At 40.8% G+C, this 13486-nt stretch overlaps 1 protein-coding gene and 1 long non-coding RNA gene across 7 annotated transcripts in view; one reads left to right on the forward strand and one right to left on the reverse strand.

Annotated features, from left to right (window-relative positions):
* The window catches only part of LOC119491290, a 31365-nt gene extending 29664 nt beyond the window's left edge, over positions 1–1701 (forward strand). For 4 of the 5 annotated variants that reach the window (XR_005207578.1, XR_005207581.1, XR_005207577.1 and 1 more), the window contains one exon: positions 392–774. This is a non-coding gene — a long non-coding RNA (uncharacterized LOC119491290). Of the gene's footprint in view, positions 1–391; positions 775–1020 lie in introns of those variants that run through there. The other variant, XR_005207579.1, reaches the window with a different exon arrangement.
* Positions 1–13486, reverse strand: part of LOC119491289 (SPRY domain-containing SOCS box protein 4-like) — a 56442-nt gene that overhangs the window by 19501 nt on the left and 23455 nt on the right. The window contains exon 1 of one of the 2 annotated variants that reach the window (XM_037775170.1): positions 10733–10936. The exons of the other annotated variant lie outside the window; for it this stretch is intronic. The gene's annotated coding sequence lies outside the window, so the exon portion shown is untranslated. Of the gene's footprint in view, positions 1–10732; positions 10937–13486 lie in introns of those variants that run through there. 2 annotated transcript variants of the gene reach the window in all.

Genomic DNA, 13486 nt, shown 5'->3' on the forward strand with positions numbered 1-13486 from the left:
AGAATTATATTTCTTTAACAATTTTGTCAAAATTTACTACAAATTCACAATGTTGATTTAACTTAGAGAGACAGAAATCTTGCATACGGTATACAGTCAAAGGGCACATGACTTGCTGTTTTTCTTCGTATTACAAAGACCCTACTCATACCACGAATGTCTGTTCCAACAACTTAGTTGTTGTTGTTGTTGTTGGCCAAAACAAGACATTTGAAGATGTTGCCTTGGACTCTGGGAAACGGATGGATATTCTTTACTGTAAACGATTTATCAAATATCGAATTGAGAATACACTTGGCAATTAAAATATTTGTTAGATGCAGCCCTGCTTGGCTTAGCCTGTATAACTTGATAAACAAAAGACTTGTTTCTTATGTTACATCCAACACAGAGGCTGGCAGAAACAGAGGCAGAAATATGGCATCAACAGCGCTGGCTTCCTGTGGAGAGGAGGGGTAATGACAGGGAAGGAGAAATGAAGGATGAGTTTGTCTGCACTGCATGCATTCCTCCAGAAAACCATTTATTGTCTTCAGTTACCAGTCTGAGGTGCGGACAAACACACAATTGAGTTTCTCTGGGTGCCAACGTATCTGTTTTTGTCACTTGATACCTTGGCAGTAGTTTGAAAACTATGCATTAAACAAAGAGACTGCAGCAGCCTAGACATATGAGCTGGCTCTCTACCGTACATTTACACAAGCTGAGAAGATGAGACCTACCAACAACAACCACAGTTACAGTAATTACTATAAATGTTGTCTCCTTCATAGACCACCCCACCAGCTCTGTGTTTTGTTGCAGACATACCCACTAACCCCTCTCATACATTCAAAGCTTAAAGTTACTACGAGGAACTTTTATTTTGTGTTGATTTTGGCGGTCCCTGTGGACAAACACGGTAGTGTTTCCGAGCACCAGAGTTCCTTTAGAAAACCTCTTATTTTACTGCATTAGGGTCTGACAGTCTGCCTCGTGCAGTACTGATTCTGGTTCTACCCGTGCCTCCCTTCCCTCCAGCGGGCCCAGCAATACGGCATGGGCCTCCAGCAGCGTGGTGTCGTCGTTGGCTCCCAGTGGGGACCGGTGCTGCTCTCCACCTTCCATCAGAGCTACAACTGCAGGGAGAAGGCAGCAGCGAAGCCGGATGTCTGTCTGCGGTGGGATGGTCGCTGGAGGCCCTGCTGACGTCTGAGCTCAAGGAGTTTCTGGTGAACCTGTATGACTTTGTCTGATTTCGCCGGAATCTGACTCAGTGATAAGCATTAAGAATAACTATAAAAATAGCCAGATGGTCTTGTTTGCTCACGTAGGTGATATAGAGGCATCAGTATTAAATTGAGACAGTTTCATATCCAGTTAAAAGTCCCTCGCAGTAACTTTAATGCAACTTATATTGAACACATATTTAGGGCTTAGTGCCTTTTAAGAGACACAAATTCAATGAGCAACCCTCCAATAATAAAACACTAAGACAAACACAAGGAGGATTTGCGCAAACTTGCTGCTGACTTTCTCTGAATATCAGGCAGTATGCTCTCCCTCTTCTTAGCCAGTTCCTTCTTCACCAAGCAAACACATGTGATGCAATCCATATTTTTTAAGTCTTTATAAGAAAATGTAACATGAACATGCTGAGCTTTCACAGAACAGAACGCCCTGATCTACTTCCCAACGTGTTTCCCTGTATGACCAAATCAAGAGAAGCTGTTCCAAATGTGCTGTACTGACATTACTCCTTGTCCTCTCTCCAACTCTCTCTCTCTCTCTTTCCTATATGCACTCCCGCCAATGTTTTCCTCACTCCCCTATAGTTTCTTAGGAAAGGACTCCACGGGACTCTTCCAGGGAAAGTACAGAGCAGTAACTGGTACTGACCCACCAGGGGAGGCTTGAATCTCACACAAACACAGCATCTGTGTACCGCAGGATACATTGAAATGGCCGGAGGGACTGACAAGATTTATACATTTAAAACTTTGGAATACAACTTTTGAAACATTTCAAAGTAAAATGCAACAAATGGAAACAACACCAGCTTGTTGGCCTTCTGCAACCACATCCAGAGCTCACAAAGTCTGCACAACATGAGACGATGTTGCCTGCATTTCAAAAAACAGATGAGCGTTACATTATCGGAATCTCATTTGCCATATTTTCTTAAAGGACGAGTCCATCTGCGTTCCGTTCCTCCGTTTTGTTTTTTTTAAATGGATACGCCCACTCAGTCGTTAGCAAAAAGCAGTGATGTAGGTTACCAAAGTAAGCTAATCAATAAGGTTATGAATAATGTGAACCCTAGCGTTAGCTGAATCAACGTAAGCTGTGCTAAGTTTGGAAATAACTACAAGTTAGTTGGTGGGTTGGATGCATACTTCCGCGTTCTGCGAAGTAAAATTACTGCTTTTGTGAATGGAGTCTGGTGGCTTTGAAGAGAGCGATATAACGGCTTCAGTTCCCCATTAGAAAGGGCTGTCTGATAGCGAGGTAAAGCAGCTGTGGACGGGAACTGCAGAAAAACGTATTTAGCCAACAAAAAAACAAAAACAATATCAGTTTAAGTGTACACTATATTTAGAATAGTTTCACCGCTTTACCTTGCCATCAGACAGCCCTTTTCAACGGGGAACTGAAGCGTTATTGTGTGACTTTCGGATCGATTTCGAAATAATGTGCCGTCCACACAGCTGTATATTGCTTAGCTTCCGTGTTGGTTCTCCTGTCTGCTTCTCCAAACTGGGAGCGTGCCGAACACCATCTAATATAACGTTAATACACTGACTACTCATCATGCAGAAACCTCCGTCGGGTTATGCTAAGATGTACATACTTTTACCAAAATTTGAATATTCGGATTTGAATACATAAGAAACACCACTGAGAAGATAATGAAAAAAAAAACAAATATAAAGGACTTGCCCTTTAACTGACAAAAGATATGCATTCCTTATTTTTGCTTCTGATCATAAAAAAGAGCGTCTTTTTCACACATCATGGTTTTATGTTTCCAGTGTCTGTTTAAATGTCACAAAGTAAATATGTTGAGGTGAAAGGAGACGCTAGATCAAGAAAGAAAATGTAACAACCAACAACGTGATAAATGGGCAACACGAGACTGATGACTCAACATACACACCTGCTTTACAGAACACTATCTCATGACCACAACCCATTAACAGTGACAAGGTCTACATTTACATATTCATTATTTCATACCAGACATGACGTATGCGGTCATTGAGGGAGAAATATTTATCACACAATAATGTCGTCAAAAGATTGTAATCACAGTCGACCACACGGATGACGTTAGTGAATGTGCAACACACGCATAACAAAATAAAAGCCTCTACTGCTCATGCACACGCATTTTGCTGGCAATTTCCTCAACTGGAGAAACACTGGGCCAAACAATTAGGAGATGATTTATGGGAATCGGTAGGGGAGGAGAAGAGAGAGAAAATGTGATGAGAAAAAGAGGAAAATCAGTTATGTTTTAGAAAACCTTCCAGATTCACAGTCACCAATTAATCTCCAAAACAAACAGTGACATTCACAGATGTCTGCGATTCAAATCACAGCAGTCAAGCCGGGATCACACACTCTTCTACATTTGTAGTCAAGTCAATCTGGTGTTATTTATCCACAGCGTTCAAATCTATTATAACATTAATATGTGTGAGTTTTTAAGTATGTAATAGTGGTTGGTAGCCACTGGTCGCAATAGTTTCACTGAGTAAAAATCGGATGTTTCACATTCGTCTGCCTGAGTATCCCACAGGGTTAAAATATCACAGCACTGCTTCAATAGAAATGAAAAGAAAAAATTGGCGATTCGCCATTTTACAACCGTCATTGGCACAATGCTTTGTGCACGTTCACCACCTTACAATACAGCTTGTGAGTGATCATGTCTGCCAAAAATCTGATTCACCAAAATAGTTAACGGTTAAGAACCCCCTCGAGTGTATTTGGGCATTTCTATGGTATTTCATATTAATTTGAGTAATTTCCTGACAATGGAGGATACGGTTAACAAGAGAGAGTCAGTGTTTTGCAATAATTCTGGTAAACAGCAAATTCATCTAAACTGGTTTCATCTGAACTGGGTTGGAAAATGATGCAATCTGGTTGCCGTTGTGATGAATTACATCTGACTATTAACCACACCCCAGTTCTCTGTTCAACACTGGCTGGAGGGGGGCTTTAGAGACTTATTTGTATAGACGGCATTAGATAAATACGTACATAAAACAGTGAAATATCGCTTTTATTATTTTTCGAAAGCGTCCAAACATAAAGTGTTTCCTTGATGGATTACTAAGCCTCTGTATGAATTTATAAGAACAAGTGACAGCTCGTTGTAACGGCAGAACGGTGCGCTGCAGGACGGTGTTTAAGTCGCTACATACAACCTTTACAGAGATATTATTAAAAGTATGATAGGAGTGCTTTTTGCAATCGCGGGTGACTGACGCAACCCCAGAGGGTTAATTTGCCAGAAGGTGTCATAAAGACAAATGTCAGTTCAGCCTGTTTGCATAAAATCAAACTGGTTTAGGGTTGTACACCGGAGCAGACCGGCAAAACCAGAAATCAACTTAACTCTACCTGCACAGCCGATAAAACTGTATCCAGTTCACATTTGTTTCTGCTGGATCCCTGCTACAGCAGCGATTAGGGATTCCAGCCAGAGGGTGTTTTGGAGAGCGAGACAGGAGCACTTCTCTGCCTCTCTGTCAGCCCCTCTATGAAAACCCTTTGGGGATTTCTGATGTCATCCACATGGAGCTGCTGACATTGAAAAGGCACTTCCAGCTGGTGAATATCAAACTTCAAATCAACTTCACCCCTGTGCTGTTTGACCAGCAGTACCACCTGTGCCCTCCTCTGCAGAGAGCTGATCCTCACACACACAAACACACAGCTGATGGTAACTGATGGTGAAAAGGGGAGTCATTTTTTACCCTGATATTGTGACATGCTGGTTAATAATTGTGCAATGAACTAACAATGGGTGAGCCAAGATCATTCCAGCAATGCACCAGAAATGAATACACTACAACATGTGTTAATGTCTTATGGAAGTAAGGATCCCATGCTGAGGGAGAGGAAGCAATTTCCAGTAATAAACAGCTGTGGAAACCCCACAGTCATTTGATTATATCCCTTCCTGAAAAACATGACTGCTGTCATGAAACACCAGTTATGATGGTCTCACTATGAAAACAAAAAATGATACTAGAGCTGCAACGATTAATCGATAGTTGTCAACTTTTAAAGTAATCGCCAACTATCTTGATTAGGGATGCACCGATTGCAAAATGATGGGCCATATGAGTATAACTGCTTAATTTGTCATTGAACATACCGTTCTTGTCGCGGATCTTAGTTCGAAACCGTGTAATACTCCCACATGGACGACTTTTTCTTTCACTTTTATTTGTAAACAAACCGCACGGCACCTGCCGTCAGAGTCGTTTCCAGCCAGTGACCGCAAAATAACCAACACAGCATTTAGCCGGCGCAAAATTGATGCAACACAACAGATAAACTTTGGCCACTGCCATTGGCGAATGTCATCTTATTTGCCAGTTAACAAAGCGAATATCGACCGATACCAATGTTTGGCTGATAAATCGGTGCATCACTAATTTTCATAATCGATTAATTGGTTTTGGGAAACACTGATCGACATTTTTCACCATTTTATGACATTTTATAGACAAAAAAAAACAATCACTTATTGAAGACAATAATCTACAGATTAATCGACAATGAAAATAATCGTTAATTGCAGCCCTAATTGATAAAACAAATAGTTGTAAGAAAGAGCTCAACCTAAACTATTGACCGTGTGCTCACAACAGCAGCCACGACGCAGCCACCAGTAGTTAATCATTTTAAATGAGCTCTGAGAAGATGGCAAGACACATTTCATTGCTGACATTTCAACGACATAGTGCTGGCTTCACACTAACAATCAGCAGAGCCATAAAATGACCGATGAGAAAGAGTGCACTGAAGAAGCAAACTTTCAACAACGTAAAACATACAGTTACCTAGTGATGCAACTAACAATTATTTTCACCCTTGATTAATCTGTCGATTATTTTCTCGATTAATCGATTAGTTGTTTGGTCTATAAAATGTCAGAAAATGGTGAAAAATGTAGATCAGTGTTTTCCAAAGCCCAAGATGACGTCCTAAAATGTCTTGTTTTGTGAGAAACACTGACAGGACAGGTGAGTGATGGGTGATTGTGTGAAAAAAAAGTGCAAGAAAGACGGGATGAGATGTGTCGTCTATCCCGACCCCCTCTCCAGATTAAGGGAACTGAATTCAGTGGAAGGGATTATCCATTTCCAAATACAGTGAGTATAAACCAAGAACAATCTCTGCTTCATCTCCTCCACTACTTGATAAAGTCCAGTGATTTTCCTCCATAGGAGAGACGGGATGCAACGAGGAGCTTTAAGAAGCAACTTGACCAGAATGCACAGCACAAACTTGTTATCTTGAGCAAAGGAGGCAGTGGCATGAAGAGGGCCGTTGGTAGCGTGACAGCCATTGTTAGCATATCAAACATGCACAGCCAGTTTTAACACAAGCAACCCCCACACACAGACACGTACACAGCTTTAGGGCACACAAATGCGGACTGGTAACGCAGGGACTTTGAAGTATCACCCACTAAAACACACACACACAGTCATTATCAGCACATCGGTGGTGGAGCATCAGCTACAGGCAATGACGACATGCGTATGAGCACCTACGTAGGACACAACCTCTAACTCGGTCAATGACGGAGAGGATGATGGACAGTTTACAAATGACAACTCATCCGTATGCAAACTGGACAATAAGGGTGACCTTTACACTCCCTCCCACTGGGTGTGTGTGTTTTCAGATTACAGTTACACAAAACACAACCATAAGTGCCCAGATGATAATAAATAAATATTTGGGGTTGGTTGTAAAGACAATAGTTGTAGGGGGAAAGGACAGCTGAAGTAGCCCAGAGTATTGTCTAAATCATAAAATATGAATAGTGGTAGTAGTGACATGAAGCTGTGCAATACATTTCAATGTTAGTTCGTTCTCAGGATTCTGCATGTTTTCTCCTTTTTCTTCTACAAGCGAAAAAAAAACACGAGCTGACAACACCGGTGCAAAGCAAAGCTGTGTCAGTTGCAACTTTTTAATATTGCAAATTTGTATTCTGAACATATAACAAGACTTTTATGCCATTTTAGTTTCATAGTTGTGTGAAAAGGTTTGTTTTTCAGCAAATGCTCTCTTTTTTGGTCCACAAATACAGACTACTAATTAGTTCTTTCATCTTGCACAGGCACAGGATGTACGCGCATGCCAGTGGTCAATTGGCCGAAGCTTTTAAGTGCGTTTAAGTGCACCAACTTTTACCAGAAGAGGTAATGTGAGGACATGCGCAGCATTCAACAGTAAGCCTTTGTCTGCATTAGTTCTTTGAGGGAGACTTCAAGGGTGAGTTCAGTAATTTTCAAACCTATTTTCCCATGTTTTTGTATTCAAGTGACTAACGGGGACAACATTTTTTGAAATTGGTCCAATATTGAGAGAGAGAGAGAGAGAGAGCGCTGCAGACGGCAGCCGCTAAACGAGCTGTAATGTAATCGCTCGGGAGGAACTCCTCACCGTCAATGTACGTCCACTAAAAGTGCTTGTTTTTGCCACCGACAGGCTCAGATTGTTATTATAAGTGTCTGACAACATTATGGAAAGGACCCTACAGAGAATTCTCCATTACCTTTTGCTTTTGTTATTGTGTCATGTGAATTGTTGCTTGAAGATAACGGTGGAAACGTGAGTGAGAGTTGGAGAAAGGAGTGCAGGTTTGTCAGTGTTTGTTGTGTTGGAGTACAGAAAGTGTAACGTTTTTCCATTCATGCTGAATGGGGGTAGTGCGTTTGGGCTGCAAGTGGCGTAAAAAAAATGTAGCGGCCTGCGGTGGTAAAGTAGAAACTTTTGGAGAAAAGCAATGTGACGTCACGCAGCAGTGGCCAATCGCGGAAACAGCGATCCAGAGCTGTACAACCCAGCCATAAGGGAACAAAGGACGTTAATCGTCACAGTTAATGGGCCATTAAAGTGACTCTCCCAGACCTCCATACAACCGGGAGGCGAATCACTGCAACACCTGATCTCGTGTGAATAAAACCTTAATGTTATGTAAAGAATCTCAATGTCATGGCTGAATACTTAGGTGATTTCTACAATGTGGATGGAACGGGAGATTCCAGAACGAACCTTCTGAGGTTATTGGAAAGCACTTTGCAACCTGTGTTTAAAGAGGTGCTATATAAATAAAGTTTTACTTACTTGGTTAGACGCAATAACAACCAGACCGGATCAAGAGAAAGGTTACATTACATTGCAGTCTGTTTAGCGGTTGCTGGTTACAGCGTTCTTCCTCAGTACTGGACTAGTTTCAAAAATTCCCTACTAAAAGTCCCTATAATTTTTATTACATTATGACATTACATTTATTACGTCAAATATTTGTATAGTTGATGTTGTTTTGCACAATCTCGTGAGCACTTTGCATTTCACTGCACATCCTGTATGAGTACGTGACAAATAAAACTCTTGAATCTTGAAATTTGTTGACCCCGTTAGTCACTTAGACATGGGAAAATAGTGTTGAAAAAAACAACAAAGTTATGGCCCTTCCACGCCGTCATTTACGGTCATTTGGGGATTTACCAGACAGACAATCAAGAGATAAACATGGTGAAATATTTGGTCATGACTCCAAAACTCCCATCCAACTGTGACAGAAGTCCTCTGGCAGCTGATTTTTAATAACATGTCTCTGCTTGCATCATCACAGCGGTATGATTCACCAGGCTTTCATCACACCATCTGACATGCCTCAATTTATCTTGTACAGTCTGTCTCGGATTGACAATACGATTTTGTGAGACCCATCTCACACAGCGGGACATGCAGTGAAATTTAGTCTACGATTGTGATGTCCAAAGCAAATTAGAGGTTACTAAAGCTGGACACATTACTTTATGTTAAGTTGCGAATGAGAAATGACTTAGCACTTGATTTCCTCTGACGGGGAAAATATTCTCAAGATATTTGTTTTCCCTGACATTTGATATTTGTCTGTAAATTGTCCCAACCTTCAAGAAATCTGATTAAAGCCACGTTGCACATTACAGTCTCTCAGGCATCAGTAAGGAACTAAAACATGTTTTAAACAAGCAGATTTAAATGCAACAGCCCAAACTACACACCTGCGATAGTGCTTATTAGAGTAATTTATCTGATTACTCATATCAGACTACTCAGCTCAGACTCCCAGGTTCTGTCAAGTGTAATTATGAGTCAGGACTGAGCTGGCCTAGTGTAGCAGCGGTGTAACACAATCCAGAAAGTCTTCAATCACGTGTCACCTCTCAGTCACTCTCATGTGTGAAACGCTACACTGAAGGATCCTGTGCTAGCAGCTACAGCCGTGCTGGGGAACAAACCCCAGCTGGAACAGCAATAGAACGTGTAAATTGTATCTAATTAAGATGTAACAAGCAGACTTCAGCTGAGTTAACCCTTTAACAAAGGACCGCGGGACCGCCAGAGATCAGTATTTGCATGATCCAGTTTAAATCAACATAAAATATAAATCATAATAGCTAGAGCATTCATTCTTTTTGCAGTAGTTAAGGCTTCCGTCTTTCGCGTCATCACGTTGTACACTCGTGATAAGTTATGTAACGTGTAGGGCTGTAAAATGAATCGAAATTTTATCAAAATCGCAATATGACCAACTGCAATTTTCAGATTGCATGAGGTGCAATATTTGTTAAAGGTGAAATGTGTGTCAAAAATACCATTTCAAATTCAATATTGTGGTGCTGCAGAGATGTCCTGGCCTACACATCACAATTTACAGACTTAAGAAAACATCTTTGTTTCGTACAGATCCCCGCAAGAACCACACCATAATCATTTTAATATATTTTTCAATTGAAAGCGAAATAATGATGAAAAAAATATGACCTGTAATATCGCAAATCGTATCGCAATGTCAGTCAATATAATCGCAATTAGATATTCTTTCAAAATAGTTCAGCCCTAGTTACATGCGAAACGTAACGACACTATCAAAATGCATTTGCACTCGATCTCAAAAACTAAAAAAACGTGCTTAGTTCAATAGTTCAAATTATTGGCTTATATAACCTTTTAGTTTAGGTTGTACAGATTTTATGGATATGAAGCATTTTAAGATACTCCAAGAAATGACATTACAATAAGGAAAAGCACCAATGTAGGCACTGACGGAACATTTCTATTGCAGAGTTCAAAGGGTTGAGAAGCCACTTTTTTACTATAAATAATATCGGGACATCTTAAACTACCAATAAGTCATTACACAAACAGCTCCATCCAAAATTTCAACTTCTTAGAGAAATGAAAGCCACAATGAATTTCATTTGAGACGTGCTACATCTTTAGGTAATATTTCATTCATTCCGACATTCTTCTGGGACAAGCGGACACCCCGATAAGGATGTAGCACACAGGCACAAATACTTTTGAAAACTGTCAGCGTGGGATAAGTCCAGCAACAGTCTCAGAGAGACGGGAAACCCGAGAAAATGTCACAGACTGAAAGAAGCACCAACACGAGGTCAAGCGACTTAAGTGGCCTCTGAGAAGAGAAGAGGCATCTTACCATGAAAGCATTTCTCCGAACAGTCAGGCGGCTCTCACACCGATATGTGAACACGCAATCACAGCAGCCAAGTAGAAGAGAGGGAATACTTGCTCCTCAGTCTGAAGTCCAAAATGAGGTCAGGATACAGTCAACAGCCAGACGAGTGTGGGACAGGGCTGAGACGGACAAAAAGAGTGTGTGTGTATTTGAGTGTGTCGGTAAGTTCCTGCTTGTGACGCGAGGATGGGGAAAAACAGCCTGGCTCCAGTTCCCAGCGAAGGCAGGAAAACAGCTGCTGGAGGGAGGGAGGAGAGAGGGAACGCTAGAGAGGGAGGGAGGAGGGGAGGGCTTAGTGTGGAGCACACTCAAAGTGTTTCCCAAGCAGTGCAAAACCGCCCACTCTTTCACAGATGCACCGCCTGGGCGCCTCCAGAAAACGGTGGAAAGAAATGTGGACAAACACACAAGCAGTTCTTCCACATTTGCAGATTAACAGCTCATTTCCACTTTGTTCTGCTGAACTGGACAGAACACATCGAGCCAGTCGAGGAAGAGTGTTGAAGGAAGCAGACGTCCTTGAGACGTCTGTCTTTGTTGCATTCAAACATTATTTTTAACTTCCAAGTCCAAAATCTACCATGTGATTTCTGCTGACTAACACCTCTTCCAAACTCTGGCGGATGGAGCATGAAAAATTGTCCAGATATACTACGAGCGATGTCAGTGTTGATTTTGAACAATGAAAATAGGTTGGAGGTGGAGCAGGTGCGCAACACTTTGCATGACATCTCTTCCTTACTGGACACGATGCGAAAAGCGAACAATAGATTGTTTCAGTTTTTCCAAATGAAGCTGTCCTAACCTGCTCAGTGCATCAGCGAACAGGCTGAGCGACGTGTTGCTTGTTTGAAAAAATACTCGCCCTGGCTCTATCTATGCAAATTATTGCGCGTCTCCAACCTATTTTCACTGTCAAAATCGACACCGACAGTAACTGACAGTTACTCAATATCACTCTCTCCCTATATAATAGAGTAGCAACGCTCGTCGTAGTATATGTGGACAATTTTTCATGCTCCATTTGCCAGAGTTTGCTCGCTCGCTGTATGAATAGAGCCAGGGCGAGCGTTTTGTGAAGTGATAAAAGTCAGACTGTCGGTGTTCTCTTTCATTCCAAGAAAGAAGTCCATTCCAAGAGCAAGCTGTATTCAGACACAACGTGGAGTTAATTTCTCATATTGATCTCTGGAGTTGTTTTACAGCTCATGGACTCACTCTACAGACGTGTACTGTGACAACAAACAGACTCAGAGTCTGCTTGTTGACAGGCAATATCCTTTTAGTTTAGTTTTTCTTCTAGTTTTTATTTAGTTTCAGTTTACTAGAAATATTTTTCACTGCTTATTTTTGTTTCAGTTTCAGTTCACTAGAATAACCCTGGCTCAGACAGACTGATTTCAACACTTACCAGGAACTCAACTGCAAATTTCCCCACTGTGGGACTAATAAAAGAATATCTTATCTATTTTCCTCTAGACACAGATCCTGTCTGCTTCTTACTCTGTACATTGTTGGAGTAATATAATTTGGATTAACTGAACATTTAGCTTAAATTGATACACATTTGCTTCAGTTTGTTATCTAGTATGGATCTACACCTCAGCATTAGCACTTTTACATCTTTCATGTGCGCTCATTCAACCAATGACTATCACATACTGAATGCTGCTTTTCACATTTGCTTTGAAAGTCAGTGTTTGTGTAGTTCAGACATTTGCTATTAATCTTAATGAGGATATTCACATCCATGCAGTTTTTTGTTCAATTTAATTTCAAGTAGTGCTGTGCAATGGGACAAAAGATATCATCACAAGGACATAAAAATTTCTATCGTATATATTTTTCTATATAGTTTCTATCGAGATATAGGTTAAGCCTATATTTCTTACTTTTTTCTATATATTTCACTTAAAACCGTTTTGTTCATTTTGCACTCAAGTTCTTAAAATGAGAAAATACTACTTTTCATTTGTCAAGTATTTAATTCACACAGAAGTATAGAAAAACAGGCTTTATCATGTGGTTATTTCATATAGACTATTTATCAAATTACCCAAAAACATGCTATATCGCGATATATATCGTTATGGAAATATGAAATTACCTATATCGTGATGGAAGATTTTGGCCATATCGGCCAGTCTTAATTTCAATGATGTTTGGTAAAAAAAAGGCTTTGTACTTATTTGTTTGTCTGAGGGTGGAACCAGAGGACAGGTCATATCACCTAAAGTCAAACTGATGTATCCTGTGGTTTTGTGTTTCGTGCCTTAAAGAATGTGTTTTAGTTTGATTTCAAGCCATTAAGTTTGGCTCAGCAGAAGAATTCAACGATCTTACGATGTGTGTGGTACGATAAGCTCAATATGACAAGGTGCCACACCCAAACCTTTCTTTCTCTTCCTCTCTCCTTGACTCTGACAGCATCCCCCGCCCTCTACCTATGTATCCATGCTCTCATCTTTCTCCCCTGGGAGACAAGAAAGCCCTCCTCTGACTTGTTACCCCCCCCTCAGCAAATGCACAACAGCATTCCTCTCCGCATGCCTGCACTCTTCCATCTAAAGACTTATTTTATGCTGAATCCTGCATACATTAAACACAATATGACTCGGTTCAAATTAACTCATGCAAGAAAACCACACCGGAGCGTTCGCTGTACAATAAAAAAAATACACAGTCACCACATTTATAACAGATTCAACTACTGCC

This window comes from Sebastes umbrosus, chromosome 7 (assembly GCF_015220745.1).
Source record: "Sebastes umbrosus isolate fSebUmb1 chromosome 7, fSebUmb1.pri, whole genome shotgun sequence".
Taxonomy (NCBI): Eukaryota; Metazoa; Chordata; class Actinopteri; order Perciformes; family Sebastidae; genus Sebastes; species Sebastes umbrosus.